Consider the following 21,475-nt stretch of genomic DNA (forward strand, 5'->3'; position numbering starts at 1 on the left):
AGTAATGTGGAGCCTCAGACAGGATAGCACAAGGTCTAGCAGCTTCTACATTAAAGGACTGGAGGGCATTATTTCAGAGGAAAATAAGGAAAAAGAGGACTTTCAGGTATTTGTGATGAAAAGACCTGAACTGAATGGCAAATTTGACCTTAAAATACAAGAAACTAGAGAACCATAAAAAAAAAAAAATAGAGTTGTGTGACATACCTGGGGTCATGCAGTGGGTGACTGTCTTGTGTCTGAGGCTGGGTTTTGGCTGGGATCCCCCTGGGTCCAGGGTGGATGCTTTGTCCACTGTGTCACCTAGCCTCATGATGACATCTTTAGGGTTAAATTGAGGGGTGAGGGGAATGCACTGGGGGAGGGGGAAGGGCAGAGGTGAAATCCTACATGAAAGAAACAGGAAAGGGTTTATGGAGTGGGAGAAGAGATGGGGGAGGAGCAGGGAAGTAAATGAATTTTATACTTATCAGACAAGGCTCAAAGACCTTAAACTAATTAGAGTTGCCTCAAGCAAAGATTAACACACACACACACACACAACTGGGTGGAGTAATCTATTTAATCTGGGCAGTAAATGAGCCTAATACTCATCAAAATTGGCTCAAAGACCTCAGTCTAATCAGAATTGGCTCAAGGATAGAATAACATACACACTCAATTGGGTGGAGTAATCTCTCTAACCCTGCAGGAAAATAGGAGGGGAAGGGGATAAAGAGAGAGGGGCAGAGGCAGCTAGATGGTGCCGTGGTTAAGCACTGGCCCTGGATTCAGGAGTACCTGAGTTCAAATGCGGCCTCAGACACTTGACACTTACTAGCTGTGTGACCCTGGGCAAGTCACTTAACCCCCATTGCCTGCAAAAAAAAGAGAGAGAGAGAGGGGGGCAAAAGAAGGAAGGGCAGATTGGGGGAATGGACAGACAGAAGCAAATCCCTTTTGAAGAAGGATAGGATGAAAGAAGATGGATAGTATAATAAATATCATATGGAAGGGAAACAGTTAACAATACCAATCATGAAAAAGAGAAAAGGGGGAAAAATTGTACAAAAATATTCATAGCAACTCTTTATGGTGGCTAAGAATGGAAGGAATGACTGAAGAAGCTGTGGTATGTGATTGTAGTGGAATGGTATTGTGCTATAGGAACTGACAAACAGGATGATCCCAGAAAAACCTGGAAAGACTCATAAACTGATGTATATTGAAGTGAGCAGAACTGGGAGGACATTGTTCATACTGACAGCAGTATTGTTCAATGAGCAATTGTGAATGACTTTACTCTCAGCAATACAATGATCCAAGACAATCCCAAGGGACTGATGATGAAGCATACTATCCACCCCCATAGAAAGAACTGATAAAAGAGCATTTGTGGATTGTACATATATAACTTGGTTGCTGTCTTGTGAAGGGGGGAGGAAAGGGAGGGAGGTAGGGAGAAAAATTTGGAACTCTAAATCTTATGAAAGTGAATGTCGAAAATGCCCCTTACTTGTAACTGGAAAAAATAAAATAAATGTTTGTTCAAAAAAAAAGTATAGGGGGCAGCTAGATGGCACAGTGGTTAAAGCACCAGCCCTGGATTTAGGAGTACCTGAGTTCAAATCCGGCCTCAGACACTTGACACTTACTAGCTGTGTGACCTTGGGCAAGTCACTTAACCCCCATTGCCTAAAAAAAAAAAAAAGTATAAAGTGACAAAAAAGTTTGAGAATCACTGTCATAGATATGCAGTTCCATCAGAAACATCAAAAAAATCAAAATTTTAAAAAGAAACATTAAGGAATTTTAGATTTGGAAAGAACCTCATTTTCCAACTGGTCTAACCTATTCCTGATAATGAATGTTTATCACAAGTTGTCAGTCAGCCAGCTTCTTCTTGAAGACCAATCATGAGGAGGAAGCTGTCACATCTTGTGGCATCCCCAACTCCTTCAACCAATCATCATGTGGCATGGACACAAGACTCTTCACCACCCTGACAGCCAAACCCTAGATTATTCTTCAGCTTATCAATGTCCCTAAACTGTGATGTCTAGAACTGAAGAGAAGTTTCCAGAAGTGGTCTATAAGGTCAAAGCAAAGCAAAGCAAGACTGTAACCTCCACATTCCTGGAACTTATCCCTCTCTTAAAGTAGATGAAAATCCCATTAACTTGTTTGACTGCTATAATACACTGATGACTTATATGGAGCTTGTGGTCCACTAACACCAACTGTTTTTTTTTTTAGAACTATCCTTGTTCCATGTTGAATTTGTGAAGTTGTTTATCAAACCCATTTGTAAGACTTTACATTTATCTATATTAAATTTTATCAAGATATATTGAGTTAGCTTTGGATAACCTGAAAATCTTATAACTAAAACATTTATGCCTCTCAACAAGATATTATTCTTGTTGTACTCTACTGGAAATCTCCTGAACAACTTAACATTGAACCATTAATGCTTATTTTTTAGTCTTTTAATTTTTTAGTTTTTTAATCAACAAATTCCAATTCTATCTAACCATATTATTGTCTTGTCCATATCTTCCCATTTTTTTACAAGTTACTTTAACAAAATATTTACTAAAATGCAGGTACTCTGTATCTTTGACATTCCCTTGATATACCAATTTACAGGAAAGAGGATTAGGACAAACCTGTGATTTTATTGGTACAGAAAACTCCAAGGTAAGGAGATTCCCTCTACTAAGACAGGTCAATACTTTATTTTTTTTCTTTTCTTTTTTTTTTCAGGGGAACAAGGGTTAAGTGACTTGCCGAAGGTCACACAGCTAGAGAGTGTCAAATGTCTGAGGCAGGATTTGAACTCAGGTCCTCCTATATTCAGGGCCAGTGCTTTACCCACTGCACCACCTAGCTTCTCCTAGGTCAATACTTTATCCATAACTTATATGGTTAGACCTAGAGCACTGAGAAAAAAAGTGGCATGGATTTTCTGCATTCTTTCTCTTATTCCTTTAACATAAGTGTTTAGAAAATTAGATTTTTATCTTAGTATGTTCTCCTATGAATGATCATTTGTCCTCATCCTATTGTAAGAATACACATAAAGTGTGTTACTTGTGGTTTTCTGGAAGGGAGGAATTTTTAGTGATTCTGGAAATAGTAGAATCAATTTTTGAGCTAATTCCTCCAATCTCCCGAACCTACCTTTCAAAAAAAGAATAAAAAGAAAGACAGCATTAGTTGAATAGAATTATTTGTTCTTCCAATGGACTTCTAGTAGTAAAAATTACAGCTTTTCCATACCTTTTCCTTATGTAAGATTCATGCTGACAGTTCCACAGAGAATTTATTCAAATCCTTGGAGGTTTTGTTTTAGTTCTTTTAATATTTTGTGTGTAGCATACCTGATGTCTACCTACTAATTATACATGACTGGGATATCTGTTTCTGTCCAAAAACTAAACTAATGCTGGGGGGCAGCTAGGTGGCACAGTGGAGAAAGCACCAGCCCTGGATTCAGGAGGACCTGAGTTCAAATCCAGCCTCAGACACTTGAAACTTACTAGCTGTGTGACCCTGGACAAGTCACTTAACCCCCATTGCCCAGCAAAAAAAGAAAAAACAAAACAAAACAAAACAAAAATAACCAAAAAAACTCAAAACAAAACAAAACCTAGTGTTGTCCTGGGCCCCATAGTGTCCAATCAGTCAACAAACATTTGTTAAGTGCTTCCTTTGTGCCAGCATTGTATAAAGTACTGAGGATACAAAGAAAGGCAAAAGGGAGTCCTTACCTTCAAAGACCTTACATTCTAATGAGAGAGACACCATTTAAATAACTAAGTACATACAAGTCATACACAAAGAAGATGGGACAGTCTCAGGGGGGCAACCTTTGATTCCTGGAAGCCCTGAAGTATAGGAAAGTTCTTCTTTCTAACCATCCCCACCTACACCCCCAGTTTTTTAATTGTCATTAAATGAAATATAAATCCAGAGAAAGATGAAGATAGGCCATCAGAATTAGTGTTGAAAGCTTTCTTTTAGACCAAACAACCAAAGGGTGGTCTAGTTCATACTGTGAGCTTAATTTCTACGAAAAAAAGAAAAGTCTAGAGTTTAAAAAGGAAATAATAGAGTACATGGAGATACTATTACTCTCAGTCATTCAATTAAAGATAGACTGGGTGCTAAAAATAAAGTGATTATCTGCTTCTTTTTGCCTCGAGGCCATTACAAGTAAGATTGAGGCAGCTAGGTGATACAGCGGACCTGGAGTAAGGGAAATTGGAGTTCAAATGCAACCTCAAATTTTTACTAGCTATGTAACCCTGGGCAAGTCACTTAACCTCTGTCTGTTTCTGATTTTTGTGTTTGTTTTTTTTAATATGTAAGGTGTTGGAAATAGTAGCTCCTATCTCCCAGAGTTATGAAGATCAAAGGAAATATTGCTTATAAAGTATTTTATAAAACTTAGAACATTATACAAATGCTACTAGCTATTATTATTATCAAGGCTCTTTTATACAAGCCTGATCACATACTAGACTAACAAATGGGTAAGTTTTCCTTAGATTCCCTACTTCCCTGTTCTATATTTTTTACTCCCTTAGTGACACTCTGATCTCTCCTCCACCAAGTTCAGAAACTCAAGGCCTTAATGCCCTCAGACAAGTTCATCAAAACCTTTACTAAAGGTCATGATTCATATTGCAGTGTCATTAATAATAGCTGGGATTTATATAGCACTGTGAGGGCCTCAAAGCTCTTTGCATCCATTATCTCACTGGATCCTTAAAAAACAACCCTGCAAAGTAGGTAAGTACTATAGACATCGTTAGTCTCATTTTAAAGATGAGAAAACCAGGATGGGGAGGGGCCTGAACATGCATCTCACTTTTGACATTTGTTGTTTGTTCATGAGCAAGTAACTTTTCTGCTTTAAGTCCCATGACATACTGTTTTTCACTGACTCACAGACAAAAGTGTTATGTCCCTAAAGCTATTTTTTGTTACAAACATGGATCCAACATCTTAAATATAAGGAAGAAGCTCTGAAAGCTGGCATTTCATGCATCAGGCAGTGAATAGTTATGGAGATTAAGGAACATTTGATCTTTCATAGATCTCTGAAATCACAGCACTGAAATGCCAACAATGCAACAATGGGTGAGTCACATCATCTACACATCAAGCAGTTCTACTTCTATCTAATCTAAATTCTTCACAAAGCTTTCAAGCTTTATGGACTTGTATAATCCTATATTTTATAATATATACATATGAATATATATATATACACACACACACACACACACACACACACATACTTTATGGGGGGGGGCAGGGTAATGAGGGTTAAGTGACTTATCCAGGGTCACACAGCTAGTAAGTGTCAAGTATCTGAAGCCAGATCTGAACTCAGGTCCTCCTGAATCTGGGGCTGGTGTTTTATCCACTGCACCACCTAGCTTATCCATAATATTTTAGAACTAGAAAATGGAATAAGAAAATATCTTTGGGCAGATAGATGGTATGGTGGATAGAGAACTGGCCCTGGAATCAGGAGGACCTGAGTTCAAATCCAGCCTTAGACACTTAACACTTACTAGCTGTGTGACCCTGGGCAAGTCACTTAAGCCCAATTGCCTCCAAAAAAAGCACAAAACAAAACAAAACAAAAAAACCCAAATATGTCTTTAACCCAAAGAATGGAGAGATTTTCTGACATTGTTGTGCATTTCTAGAGGTCTATATGGAGGAATTTGGTTTCATATTGAGTGATTATGTTCTATAGTGCATGGATGACCTTCTAAAAGACAATCTTTGGTACAGAGATGAATGGAAGAGGCCACAAAGAAAAAGGAGTAGTCTAATTAACAAGGAGAACTTTGCAAAGGTGGAGTTGTCTGTGGCCAGAAATACTGAGCTCCTTTTAATTTGAGATCTTCAAAGCAAAGCCTAGATGACTATTCACTGAATAAATCATTTTCAGAGAGGAAGTTTGTAGTTTTTCAAATGAGGGTCAGACTAGATGGCTTCCAAAGTCCCTTCTCACTCTGTGATTCCATGAAAATGAAATTGATCTGTATGATCAAAACTTCACCCACCCTAAATTTTCTATAATTTATATAGGACATTTAACAGATAATGAAAAACAAATGGAAGTCACCAAAGATTAGATGTGGAAAAACAGAACTGAGTAACAAACATATGTAGCGCTCACAACTTACATGTGACTTTGGAAATAAAGGTAAATATAGACAAATATTTTAATATTGCTTTTCCCAAAATATATACATATGAACAATTGTGTGTATGTGTGTGTGTCAGGGGGGGGGATTCCAATACATAAGTTCAGAGAGAGCTTATAATTTCCTACAATTAAATAAAATGTATGATTACAAAATGTCTATTATAGATTTATAAATCTAAAGCAATAAGAAAATTCAGAGACCATGTAGTACCCAAACTCTCATTTTACAAACTAAAAATTTTGGCTAGCCAGGGAAGGCAAGTAACTTCCTCAAGATGACAAATAATAAGCATGAAAGATGGGATCTGAACTCAGGTATTCTTTCCCTTTTGTCATATCAGTAGTCAAGATCTTGCCAAGTCAAGTCAATTAGCCTTGTTTCTGTATACTAGATACCAGGAAATGAGCTAAAAACTGAGAGGAAAGTCAGGTAAAACCAATCCCTGCCATCAAGGAGCTCACAATCTAATGATGGGAAGTATTGAAAACAACTATGTATGATATAGGGAAGATAAATTGGAGATAAGCTAAGAGAACAGGCACTTGCATTCAGAGAGAAGGGCCATGGAAACTATGCACTGGAAAGTAAGAGAGACAGAATTCCAAGAATGAGGGACATCCAATGAAAATCCACAGAGTTGGGAGATAAAGTGTCTCATGCAAGGAGTAACAAGGAGGCCAGTGTCATCTAATCAGAATAAGTGGAGGGAAGTATTGCGAAAGAAGACTAAAAAGGTAAGCAAAGGCCAGGTTATGAAAGGTTTAATAAAAAACAAACAAAGGTCTTTATATTTGGTCCTAGAAGTCATGGGGAGCCACCATGGTTTAATGAAAAAGAGAATGACACAGTCAGACATTCACTTTAGAAAGATCACTTTGATCACAGAATAAAGAATGACCTGGAATTTGCAGTAGGAAGACTAAACAGCAGGATATTACAATGGTCCAGATATGAAGTGATAAGGACCTGCATCAGGATGAAGGTAGTGTCAGATGAGAGAAAGGGGCATATAGTAAAGATGTTTCAGATATAGAATTGACAAAAGTTATGTCAACAAATTACATATTTTGAGGGTGAGAGAGTGGACTCATTGATGAAATTTAGGTTATTATCCTGAATGACTGAAAGGATGGTAATGTTCTCAACAGTAATGGAGAAGTTAGAAAAAGGAAAGGCATTCAGGGGCCAGATAATTGGTTCAATTTTGCATATGTTCAGTTTAAAATGTCCATGAGACATCCAATTCAAGATGCTCAATAAACAGTTGTAGTTGCAGGACTAGATATCAGGAAATAGCTTGGGCTAGATAAATTGATCTTAGAATCATCTACATAGATATAATAATTGATTCCATGGGAACTTATGAGATAACCAAGAAAAATAATATAAGAGTTCAGGTCAGAGCCTTGGAGGACAGCTATAGTTAGTAGGAATGACCTGAAAAGATTGATAAGCAGAGGTAAGATAGATAGGAGGAGAATGGGGAGAGAGTAGTAGCTCAAAAATACAGAAATAACAGGGTAATCAACAGTGTCAAAGGCTACTTAGAGGTCCAAAAAGATTATTTGAGAAATGGTTATTAGATTTGGCAGTTAAGTGATCATTTTTAACTTTGGAGAGAGGCATTTCAATCTCATGATGATGCCAGAAGCCAAAAACAAAGAGCTAAGAAGAGAGCAAGAAGAAAGGAAGTAGAAGCACCAATTGCAAATAGCCTTCTCTAGGAATTAAACCACTAAATGAAGAAGAAATATAAGATGTAAGCTACTAGATCTAGATGGATCATGGAAGAGTTTCTTGATGATATAGAGACAGAGACATGTTGGTAGGTCAAAGAGAAGATTAATGAAAGGGGGATTATAGAGAGAGAAATCTGCTAGAGAATGGGTTGGAATGGAATCACTAGTATATGTAGATGGGATGGCCTTGGCAAAGAAATGGGCCACCTCTTCATGTGAGACAGGGAGAAAGGAAATAATGGCAGAAGTTATCTGAATGAAGGGAGAAGAGGGATCTCTCAGAAAATGGATTTTTTTTTCAGTAAACTACAAAGCAAGGTTCTCAGGTGAGAAGGCAACAGAAAAGGAACTATGGGGGATCTGAGGAAAGATTAAAAGGTTTGGAAAAGCCATTGTAGTGAGTAGGATGGTTAATAGGGAATTGTATTCTTTATTATAGGGATATTATAATAGGTGAATTAGGGAAGTGTGAAAGGATTATCTAAGTATAGTGAAGGCCCAGTTGAGTTATGTAATATAATTTGGAACATGACAGCACAGTTTTGTGATTTTCTCCAGCTTCATTCAGTAGCATAAATAGAAGCAAAGTCAGTGGATGATGAAAATAATGCAAAGCTGAGGCTTGGTAGGTCAAGATTTGCAATAGGATAAGAGGGCAAATGACTAGACAGAAGAGAACAATGTAGAATTGTTCGCCAAAGAGTGAAGATGGAGAAAGGAGGCAAATGTAGCCATTACAAGAGTTAGGACTTTAAAATGTGGAGGGAGAAATTCTGGGGGCAGAGCCAAGATGGCAGAGAGAATCTAGGAAATCGCCTGAGTTTTTCGGTATTTCCCTCAAAAACAACATTAAATCAAGCCTCTAAACAGATTCTGGAACTACAGAACCTAGAAAAAGAGAGACACAACCCTGCTACTTGAGATAATTTAAAAGACTTCAGGAAAGGTCTGTCTCACCTGGGTGAAAGGGAAGGGTGGCTCAGCACTACTCGTCTCAGCTGACAGCTCACCTCAGCAAAGCTCAGATCAGTGGGCAGCTCAACACTGCTGCAACTCAACACAACTTACTGAGGAAAATAAGGCCTTAAAAATTAAAATTGAGCAGATGGAAGCTTATAACTCCATGAGACACCAAGAATCTGTCAAGCAGAATCAAAAGACTGAAAAAATAGAAAAAAAAATGTGAAATACCTCATTGGAAAAACAACTGATTTGGAAAATAGATCCAGGAGAGGTAATCTGAGAATTATTGGACTACTTGAAAGCCATCATCAAGAAAAGAGTCTAGAAACCATATTCCAGGAAATTATCAAGGAGAACTGCCCTGAAATTGTAGAATCAGAGGATAAAAGCATCATTGACAGAATCTACCAATCACCTCCTGAAAGAGACCCCAAAAGGAACACTTCATGGAGTATTGTAGCCAAACTCCAGAATTATCAGGTGAAAGAGAAAATACTCCAAGTAGCCAGAAAGAAGCCACTTAAATATCAAGGAGCCACAGTCAGGATTGCAAAAGACCTGGAAGCTTCAACATTAAAGGATTGCAGGGCTTGGAATATGATATTCAGGAAGGCAAAGGAGCTTGGATTACAACCCATGATCCACTACCCAGTAAAACTGATCATTCTCTTTCAGAGGAAAAGATGGACATTCAATAAATATGGGGACTTCCAAGGCTTTCTGAGAAAAAGACCAGAAATGAACAGAAAATTTGATCTCTAATACAAGACTCTAGAGAAATATAAAGAGGTAAACAAGGGGGGGGGGGAGGTTGTTCAATTATGTTAAACTGCTTGCATCCCTATGAGGGAGGATAATACTTTTAACTCTTGGGATCTGTATCTCTGTTAAGGTATTAGTATTAAATCAACTTTGATGTGATGATATAAAGAAATTTAAGGGGCAGAATAAAAGAAGACTAGGAGGAGGAGAGGAAGGGGGAAGTGGAATGGAGTTAATTAAATCATATGAGGAGACAAAAAAAAGAACCCATTACAATAGAGGGAAAGAAGGGAGGGGTGGGCATTGTTGCAATCCTACTCTCATCAGATTTGGTTCAGGGAGGAAATAAAATACACTTCCATTTGTATGAAGAAATTTATCTTACTCTTTAAGGAAACAAAAAGGGGAGGAGAGAAAGGGTGGTATTGATAGAAGGGAGAGCACAAATGAGGGAAAAGGGGCAAGAAAAAGAAGGGCAGCTGATAAAAGGGAGGGCAGATTGAGCGAGGCACTGGTCAGAAGCAAAACACTGGTCAAGTGGAATAGGGTGAAAGAAGGAAAAAAGAGTACAAATAAAGGGGAAAAGAAAATGGAGGGAAATAAACAGTTATTCATTTTAAGTGTGAATGTGAATGGTATGAACTCTCGCATTAAATGGAAGAGAATAGCAGAGTGGATTAAAAATCAGAATCCTACAATTTGTTGTTTACAAGAAACACATTTGAAGCAGAGAGATACAAACAGGGTAAAGGTAAAAGGTTGGAGCAAAATATATTATGCTTCAGCTGACATTTAAAAAGCAGGGGTAGCAATTCTTATTTCAGAAAAAGCAAAAGCAAAAATAGATCTAATTAAAAGAGATAAGGAAGAAAACTACATCTTGCTAAAAGGTATGATAGATAATGAAGTAATATCAATACTAAACATGTATGCACCAAGTGGTATAGCATCCAAATTCTTAGGGGAGAACTTAAATGAGTTATAAAAGGAAATAGAGAACAAAACTATTCTAGTGGGAGATATGAACTTTCCCCTCTCAGAATTAGATAAATCTAACTGCAAAATAAATAAGAAAGAAGTTAAAGAGGTGAGTGGAATATTAGGAAAGTTATATATGATAGATATATGGAGAAAACTGAATGGGTATAGAAAGGAATATACCTTCTCAGCAGTACATGACACATACTCAAAAACTGACCATGTATTAGGGCACAAAAACTTCATAGTCAAATGTAGAAAAGCATAAATACTCAAAGCATCCTTCTCAGATCATGATGCAATAAAAATTACATGTAATAAAGAGCCATGGAAAGGTAGACTGAAAATTAATTGGAATCTAAACAATCTCATCCTAAAGAATGAGTGGGTTAAACACCAAATCATAGAAACAATCAATAACTTCATCCAAGAGAATGACAATAATGAGACAACATACCAAAGTCTATGGGATACAGCCAAAGCAGTGCTTAGGGGACATGTTATATCTCTAAATGCTTACAATAATAAAAAAGAGAAAGAGGAGATCAATGAATTGGACACCCAACTAAAAAAGCTAGAAAAAAAAACAAAAATTACCAACTAATTACTATAATTACAAATACTGAAAATCAAAGGAGAAATTAATAAAATTGAAAGCAAGAAAACTATAAAACTAATTAATAAAACTAAGAACTGCTTCTATAAAAAAACAAATAAAATACATAAGTCTTTGGTTAATTTGATTAAAAAAAGAGAGAAGAAAGCCAAATTAGCAGTACTAACAATGAAAGGGATGATTTTACCACCAATGAAGTGGAAATTAAAGCAATAATTAGGATCTATTTTACCCAACTGTATGCCAATAAATTTGACAATCTAAATGCAATGGATGAATATTTACAAAAATACAAATTGCCCAAGTTAACTGAAGAGTAAATAAAATCCTTAAATAGGCCCATTTTAGAAAAAGAAATTGAATAAGTCATCAATTAATTCCCTAAGAAAAAATCTCCACAGTCAGATGTGCTTGCAAATGAATTCTACCAAACATTTAAAGAACAATTCATTCCAATACTATACAAACTATTTGGAAAAATAGGTGAAGAAGGAGTTCTATCAAATTTCTTTTATGACATGAATATGGTGTTGATGCCTAAACCAGGCAGAGCCAAAACAGAGAAAGAATATTACAGAACAATTTCCCTAATGAGTATCCAGGCAAAAATCTTAAATAAAATATTAGCAAGGAGATTGCAGCAAGTGATCACCAGGATAATACACTATGACCAGGGAGGATTTATACCAGGAATGCAGGGCTGGTTCAACATTAGGAAAACTATTAATATAATCAACCACATCAGTAACAAAACTAACCAAAATCATAGGATTATCTCAATAGATGCAGAGAAATCATTTGACAAAATACAACACTCATTCCTATTTTATTTTTTTTAATGAGGCAATTGGGGTTAAGTGACTTGCCCAGGGTCACACAGCTAGTAAGTGTTAAGTGTCTGAGGCCAGATTTGAACTCAGGTACTCCTGATTCCGGGCCGGTGCTCTATCCACTGCACCACATAGCTGCCCCTAACACTCATTCCTATTAAAAACACTAGAGGGAGCAGCTAGGTTGCACAGTAGATAAAGCACCAGCCCTGGATTCAGGAGTACCTGAGTTCAAATCAGGCCTCAGACACTTGACACTTACTAGCTGTGTGACCCTGGGCTAGTCACTTAAGCCCCATTGCCCTGGAAAAAAATAAACAAACAAACAAACAAAAACACTAGAGAGAATAGGAATAGGTGGAGCTTTCCTTAAAATAATAAACAGTATCTACCTAAAACCATCAGCAAGCATTATATGTAATAGGGATAAGTTAGAGGCATTCCCAATAAGATCAGAGGTGAAACAGGGATGTCCATTATCACCTCTAGTATTTAATATTGTATTAGAAATGTTAGCTACAGAAATAAGAGAAGAAAAGGGAATTAAAGGAATTAGCATAGGCAAGGAGGAAACAAAACTTTCACTCTTTGCAGATGATGTGATGGCATACTTAGAGAATCCTAAAGAATCAACTAAAAAACTGCTTGAAACACAGGAGACACAGCTGTTAATGACTATAGTAATCTACTGTTTGATAAGCCCAAAGACTCCTGCTTCTGGGATAGGAACTCAGTATTTGACAAAAACTGCTGGGAAAACTGGAAGATATGGCAGAAACTAGGAATAGACAAACATCTTACACCTTAAACATAAAGGGTGATGCCATAGATAAATTAGAAGAGGAAGGAATAGTTTACCTCTCAGATCTATGGAGAGGAAAACAATTTATGTCCAAACAAGAGATAGAGAATATTATGAAAAGCAAGATGCAAGACTTTGATCATATTAAATTAAAAAGCTTATGCACAAACAGAAGCAATGCAGCCAAAATTAGAATAGAAGCAGAAAACTGGGGAACAATTTTTACAGCCAGCATTTCTGATAAAGGCCTCATTTCTAAAATATATCAGGAATTAAATCAAATTTATAAGAAGCCAAGTCATTCCCCAATTGAGAAATGGTCAAAGGATTTGAACTGGCAGTTTTCTGATGAAGAAGTCAAAGCTATCTATTGCCCTATGAAAAAATGCTCTAAATCACTATTGATCAGAGAAATGCAAATTAAAACAACTTTGAGGTACCACCTCATACCTATCATATTGGCTAATATGACAAAAAAGGAAAATAACAAATGTTGGAGAAGCTGTGGAAAAATTGGAACAGCAATGCACTGTTGGTGCAGCTGTGAAGTGATCCAAGCATTCTGGAGAGCAATTTGGAACTATGCCCAAAGGGCTATGGGACTGTTCATACCCCAGTTTATACCCAGTGGTACCACTGTTAGGTCTGTATCCCAAAGAGACCATAGAAAAGTAAAAAGGGCCCACATGTACAAAAATATTCATAGCAGCTCTCTTTGTGGTGGCAAAGAATTATAAATTGAGGGAATGCCCATCAATAGGGGAATGGCTAAACAAATTGTAGTATATGAATGTAATGGAATTCTATAATGCTGTAAGAAATGATGAGCAGGAGGAGTTTAGAGAAACCTGGAAGGACTTACATGAACTGCTGATGCTGACTGAGAAGAGCAGAACCAGGAAAACATTGTACACAGTAACAGCAACATTGTGTGATGAAAAATGGGGATAGACTTGGCTCTTCTCAGTGGTGCAATAATCCAAAACAATTTCAAAGAACTCGTGATAGAAAATATTCTCAACATCCAGAAAAAAGAACTGTGAATTATGAATGCAGATTGAATCATACTGTTTCTACTTTTGGACTGTGCTCTGATTCTTCTTTCACAAAATGACTAATGTAGAAATATGTTTGAGGTGACTGTATATATACAACCTATATCAGACTGCTTTCCAACTTGGGGCAGGAGGGAAGGGAGGAGAGAAGAAAAGAAAAATTTGGAACTAAAAATCCAGTGTAATCAAATGTTGAAAACTATCCTTATATGTAATATGTAACTAGAAAATAATAAAATTAAATTTTAAGAAAATTACTGCACACACACAAAAATATGGAGGGATCAGAGGAAGTAGTGAGGACAAAGAACAGGGTTAGGGCTTGTAAGTCAGAGGCAAAAGTGGGATGCCAAGATATTAGCCTCAAATAAAGTTTTGATGTGGTTCTAGTAATTGCCCAGATCACCTACAATGGATATAACCCAGCTGGGAGATGCCAGAGACCAGGTTTTGGAAGAAGACATTCTGAGTTTGCCTATCACTTGAATGAGAAAATCTTCTTTCCTCAGGTTAAATAGGCAGAACTTGTTCAATTTTTAAATCTACCTGATTGAGGCAGAGTTCCAGGGCAGATGTTGCTTCCATTCTGAGAGGGAAACCCTGGGGAAACATAATTCTGAGATTCAAGTTTAGAGTTACTTTGGACTTGGCATTTGCTAAGACTAATGTTACATAGGAATTGAACTAAGCATTTACCTTTATCATCCCTCTACATCCCAGAGGATAAGGGACTATAGAGAGATCATATCCCCCAGGTGTTGAGGTGGGGGAGAAATGTCTGTATGTTTGCTCTGATTGTACCTTTTAAGTAAATATCATTTCTTAGTAAAATCTTATCTGACTATTAAGTGGTTAAATGAAGTTGGGATTCTGGGGACCCCTAAAATTGGGGAGACAATCAATACTGGATAGAGTAAGTTGTAGAAACTAGACACTCTCCAATCCTCTTAAGAGTATAGAGGAACCCTAGAGAAGAAGTGAAATGTATCAAACCTAATCTTTAGGCAGCAGGAGCCAGAGTGTCACTATTACAAAACAATTTCAGAATTCATGAACGTGGAAGGAGAATATTCATTAATAATGGCAAGACCAAGAGTATGACCATATCTGAGGTATAGTGAAATATATATAGTAGGTCATAGGAAATGAGTAAATTGAGGAACTAGAAAACTTGACTGATTAAGGGAACATCTATATGTATGTTGAAGTCCTTTAGTATGAGGATAGGAGTTGGGGGAGAAAAGAAAGAAAAGTTCAGCTAAAGTTTCACCTTCTGCAAGGGTCCCACCTTTTGAAGTCCCACCCTCCAGTCTTCCTTAATACTATTGCCCTCTTGGGTAGCTATGTGGTACGGTGAATAGAGCACTGGCCCTGGAGTCAGAACGACCTGAGTTCAAATCTGATATCAGATACTTGATATTTACTAGCTGTGTGACCCTGGGTAAGTCATGTAACCCCAAATGCTTTGCAAAAAATCTGGGATTACTCCCAATTTACATTGTATATATCTTGTTTATACATATTTACTCATGTTATTTCTCAAGGACCATTTTTTACTTTGTATCCTTAGCACTTTGGACACATCCTGGCACATAGTAGGCACTTAATAAATGTTAGTTGATTGACCAACTGAAGGAGAGTGTCCTAGAAGTTGGTAGATAACAACTACTAGAATCTTGATTAGGTGGTATATATAGATTGAATATGAATTAAACCTCAAAGGAGAAGGGGTTAGTGAGCAATGGTGCTATATCAAGTGTCTCAAAGTGGCAATGGGGGACAATGTGTACTAACTCTCCCACCATGACCAGTCAATCAAAGGGTATGAGTAAAAGGGCAACCAGTACTGGAAAATGTGGCCAGGGAAGTAATGTCATCAGGAAGAAGTGAGAGCTTTTCCTAGTTCGTAGGAAAATCATTTAAGATTAATTTATTGGGGCAGTTAGGTGGTGCCTCAAAAAGTTACTAGTTCTGTGACCCTGGGCAAATAACTTAACCCCAATTGCTTCCAAAAAAAAGATGAAACTACTGTCATCAGGAATTATGGTGGAAGAAGCAGGTAGATCTTGAGTAGGATGTTGGGAGAGGGGTTGGATTAAGGAGGATGGGAATAAGCAAGTGGAAAGTGGGAGGGGGAGAGGAAACAGGGTGAATACAATGACAACCAGGGTTTAAGCATCACTGAGATAGGTAAATTATGATTAGATGAGAGCATTCTAACCTTTGAGGAATTATTTCAGGTAGTTTATCATTGTCCCCACAAAATCAGGCAGCCAGTGAAAGAGCTAGGGCAGGCCAGAGAGCGAGATGTTGGTGAATGAGCAGAGAGACTAGGTCTTCTCAAGATAGGTAGGTTCTAGGCAGAGACTCATCGATCAATGTGTTGGACTTAGAATATAGTAATCTTTTGATGCCAAGCAAGAGTGTGTAGGTGGAAAGGAAAGTAAGTATACTCATATGGTGGCATTAAGTGGACAGGTTAGAAAGTATATGGAGACGGCTAATGAAATGACAGATCCCAGCAGGTACCCTCCCTAACCCCACCCCCACCCCCAGCAAAACACATAATGGAGAGTTGCAGCATCCTGGTGAGTTTTCACAGAAAAGAGACAGACAGATGCAGACACAGAGACGGACAGATAGACAGACAGAAAGTGCCTTTACTAGGAACCAGGTTCTATACTAATCTTAGAGATCAAAAATGGAAATCTCTGCTTCCCCCTCCCTTTCACTGTGTCATTATCATATCAAAAATGTAGTCACTACTGGCAAGTGGATTTTAAGAGCTGGGCAGCAAAATCATGAACTTTACAGCACTGCTGAAATGTTGAACAGAGGCTACAGGCACAGGACAGTATTCTGCAACATCAGTGAGCTTTGTTAATAATATACTCTTTCAATGTATCAAGATCTACCAGGGCAAATTATTGGTTAGTCCTTCTAAAACAATTGTCTGTCCAAGCGAGCATCACTGATAGAATCACACCCAAGTTTAAATGCAACCAGTTATTCATGAAACTTCAAACAACTCATACAAAATGACTGTTTCATCCCAAATGAAGCAATCCTTAGTTATATGAAAAGACACTAGAATCTTTTTTTTTAATGTCACCTTCCTTAAATATAGCAGGATGCTTTCTTGAAAGACAAATTGTTATAATAAATTATTCCTGACTTCCTTAATATTCTGAAGATGCCTTCTCATTCCTGTATTGTTATTTCAGTGTATGTGACAACAACTCAAATTTGTATCACCCATTTGTATTAAATTGAAATACTATGCATCTTTTATGTGAAAGGTCCTGTGATCGGAACAAGATAAGCAAAGACAAAAAATGAAAAATAGTTCCTACCCACAACTACCTTACATTTGATTAGGGAACACCATATGTTCAAAGACAAGAAAGTACATGATAATTTGATGAGGGAGGAAGCAATAATGACTGGTTGAACCAGAAAGTGGCTTTTGCAGGATCTGGAACCAAAATGGAACTTTAGAAGAAATTAATTAAGAATTCTAAAGCACAGAGGTTAGGAGAGATAAGTCCCCATATCAATTAATTCCATGCTTCTCTACATTTATCATATTCATTATTTTCATTCTTTTTAGTAGTTTTTCAGTTGTATCTAATTCTTCATGATCCCATTTGGGGATTTTTGGTTTTCCAAAGAAATTGAAATGGTTTCCCAATTCCAGCTCATTTTACAGATGAGGAACTGAGGCAAACAGGGTTAAATGACTTGCCCAGGATCACACAGCTAGTAAGTTTCTGAACCTGGATTTGAACTTCAAAAGATGTCTTTTTTTTTTTTTTTTAGTGAGGCAATTGGGGTTAAGTGACTTGCCCAGGGTTACACAGCTAGTAAGTGTTAAGTGTCTGAGGCCGGATTTCAACTCAGGTACTCCTGACTCCAGGGCCGGTGTTCTATTCATTGTGCCACCTAGCTGCCCCAAAAAGATGTCTTTCTAACTCCTGGTCTGGCACTATATTCACCATGCTACATCGGTGCCCTGTTTTTTAAAAGCACAGTAATGGGGCAGCTAGATGGCGCAGTGGTTAAAGCACCGGCCCTGGATTCAGGAGTACCTGAGTTCAAATCCGGCCTCAGACACTTGACACTTACTAGCTGTGTGACCGTGGGCAAGTCACTTAACCCCCCTTGCCTAAAAAACAAAACAAAACAAAACAACAACAAAAAAAAAAGCACAGTAATACCACATTACACTTATATAGCACAATTTGTTTATCTATTCCCAATCAATGGGTATCTACATTGTCTTCAGTCCTTTGTTATCACAGGAAAAAAATTGCTACTATAAATATTTTAATGTATATAAGGACTTTTTTCCTATTAATGACCTACTTGGGGATTATGCCTAGTAGTGAAATCTCTAGGACAAAGAACATGGATATTTTAGTCACTTTATTTCCATAATTCCAAATCACTTTCCAAAATGGTTATAGTCACTGATCCACTAACAACATATTACTGTGCCTATCCTTCCACAACTCCTCCAGAAACAACTAGTCTCATTAGTCATTTTTGTTAATTTGCTGAATACGAGGTAAAATCTCAGAATTGTTTGATCACTATTATTAGTGATTTAGAACATTCTGATTGTTAATAGTTTGATACTCTTATTTTGATCTTTTGGGAACTATCTTCATACATTTTGAATACATATTTTGGGGAATTACATTTGATTTTATGCATATATGTGTTATATGTATGTATATTTATCTAGATGTATATCTACCTATATTTGCATCTATTTTATGTATATATATTTATCTATATGTATATATGTTGTTTTTGTTATTGTTTTTGTCCTTTGTTTTCAAAGAGACATCACCCTGTGATGTCTTCACTGGTATGTTTATTGGATTTAAGTGAGACAGAGGTGCACAAAGTCTTCAGCTACTCTCTCTCTCTTCCAGGCCCATGCTTAATTCCTTCATGCACATTTTTACTCCAGGACTGGTTTGAATATCCATTCCACATTCATCCAATCTAGCATGTCATCAGTGGCAAGACAAAAGTTAAGATGACTGGAAAGGACCCAGGATGCAGTGGACTACTGGTTTCTTTCATGTCTGATCAAGCTCTAAGTGCTACACAGAGCCTGCTTCATCTGCCTTCATGGCCATTGGAACAAATTGTTCTTATCTGATCATTACACCAAAGGAAACCTTCACATTCCTGGGGTAGACATTGCCTAACTTAGTGACAGATTTGAGGCCTGTTGGTTACCCTCAACCTGGTTTAACCCCTTTGCCAAGATGGTTTTACTGGGATGTGTCTGCTATATATACTAGAGCTTCTTGTAACCACAGGTGAGAGTTTAGTGCCAATTGGAGACAAAAGGTAGATGAGCCCTGGAAAGAGTTCAACAAGCCCTCACACCACAGGTGTTAGTCCTCCCTGAATACCTTATACATTCCCATACATATATAAGAATGTGTTCACTATGACAGAAGTACGTATTTGTGTGTGTGTGTGTGTGTGTGTTTATATATATATATATATTTGTGTGTGTGTTTGTGTGCACAAATATAGGCACACAAATATATGTACACACACTGTGTTGTATTAAATAAGAAAAACTTTCTGAAACTGTTCCATCTCATCCTGGATTTTTTTAGATTTTCACAAAGCTAAATCTTAGGAAGATTCAAGAAATAAAATAAAATATTTCTAAATATCTCATTTATAATTATTCAATTATTTCTAGTTATTATTTCTAATTCTACCTGATTTAGAGATGAGGTTTCTATCCATGAACCTACTTTGCTGCTCAAACCTACAGTTTAGGCTCATCTAAAAGCAGGAGAGAGACAGACCAAGTCTAAAAGTAAAGAACACACAGCTTTCATCTCTATCTTGGAATTAACTCAGTATATGAATACCAAGTTTCATCGCTCAGTGTTAACCAGGAATTAAATGAGAAAACTGTGATAATCTAAGAAATAGAGCTTTTATCCCCAAATCAATCAGTTGATATATATTAAGTGCCTACTATGTGCCAAACACTGAGCTTAGTTCTGGGAATACACAAAGAGGTCAAAGACAGTCTCTGCCCTCAAGAAGGTTATAATCTAATGGGAGAGACAACATGAAAATAAATAAATACAAAGCAAACCATGTATAGGATAAATAGGAAATAAGTAAAAGAAGGAAAGCACTGTAATTAAAGGAGTTTAAGGAAAACTTCCTGTAGTGGGTGGGATTTTAGTTGGACTTAAAGAAATCCAGGAAGGTCAGTAGTTAGAGCAGAGAAGGGAGCACATGCCAAACATGGGCAACAGCCTAAGAAAATGCCCAGAGCCAAGAGATAGAGTGTCTTATTCATGAAATAGCCAGGAGGCCTGTGTCACTGGAATTGCTAAAAGGAATAGGAATCACTGGGAAAAGCTAAAAGTGTAATGTTATTATCACAGTCATCATGTAACAATAATACATCTTTAATTCTTGATCTCTTTCTTTGGGACATGAAACACTTCTACCCCATTTCTTACTTAAGTCACAGCTGACTTTAGGTGGGGTACAGATGGGGAGGTAAAAAGATTAAATTCAGTAATATAATCCATTATCTTAATTGATTAGGAACTAGTCCCTAATTAGGTGTTTTGCTTAATTCCTGCATGTACATTTTTATTCCAGGTCTGATTTGAATATCTGTTCCACATTGATTCAATCTAACAAGTACTTATTAAGCACATCCTACACACAAGACCCTGTGGTAGGTACTAGACATACAAAGACAAACAAAATATTACCCTAGTGCTTGTGAAGCTTACATTCCATTAAGGTAATATAATATATAAACAGATGAGTATATACATGATCATTTGAGGAGGAGGGAGACCACTGACAAGGCTTTCCTGGAGACAGCTCATGAACTGAGCCTTAAAGAATGCTCAATATTCCAAGAAATGGAAATGAGAAAGCAACACATTCTAGGGATGAGGGATAGACACTACAAAATCACAAAGGGAGGGAGTTCAGGATGCATCACAGAGGCTGAATTGATTGAAATACAAAGTAATGTCAGCCTAAGGAACTTGCATGTTATCCTGGAAGCAATAGGGAGCCATTGAATACTCTTAAACAGAGGGGTGACATAGTCAGATATAAGTTTTATGATGGTTATTTCAACAGCTCTGTGGAGTTTGGATTGGAGAGAGGAGAATGAAAGAGGGTAGTTCCAATTAGCAAGGTATTCGAATACTCTATGCAAGGGGATGATGAGGGCCTGCTTTATTTTCAAGTCAACATGCATTTATGAAGTGCCTACTATTTGCCAGAAACTATACAATGTGCTGGGGAAGAAAAGAAAGGGCAAAAATAAAAACCAAAATAGCCCTTATGCTCAACGAGCTCATAATATAATGGTATCATGAAGAAAACAACTTAAAAATCACTAGGAAAAACAGAATAAGATTAAATTAGATAAAATCGTGAAAGGAAGGCACTAGCATTAAGAGGATTGGTAAAAGTTTCTTTTAAAAGTGA

Source organism: Dromiciops gliroides, chromosome 2 (assembly GCF_019393635.1).
Source record: "Dromiciops gliroides isolate mDroGli1 chromosome 2, mDroGli1.pri, whole genome shotgun sequence".
Lineage (NCBI taxonomy): Eukaryota > Metazoa > Chordata > Mammalia > Microbiotheria > Microbiotheriidae > Dromiciops > Dromiciops gliroides.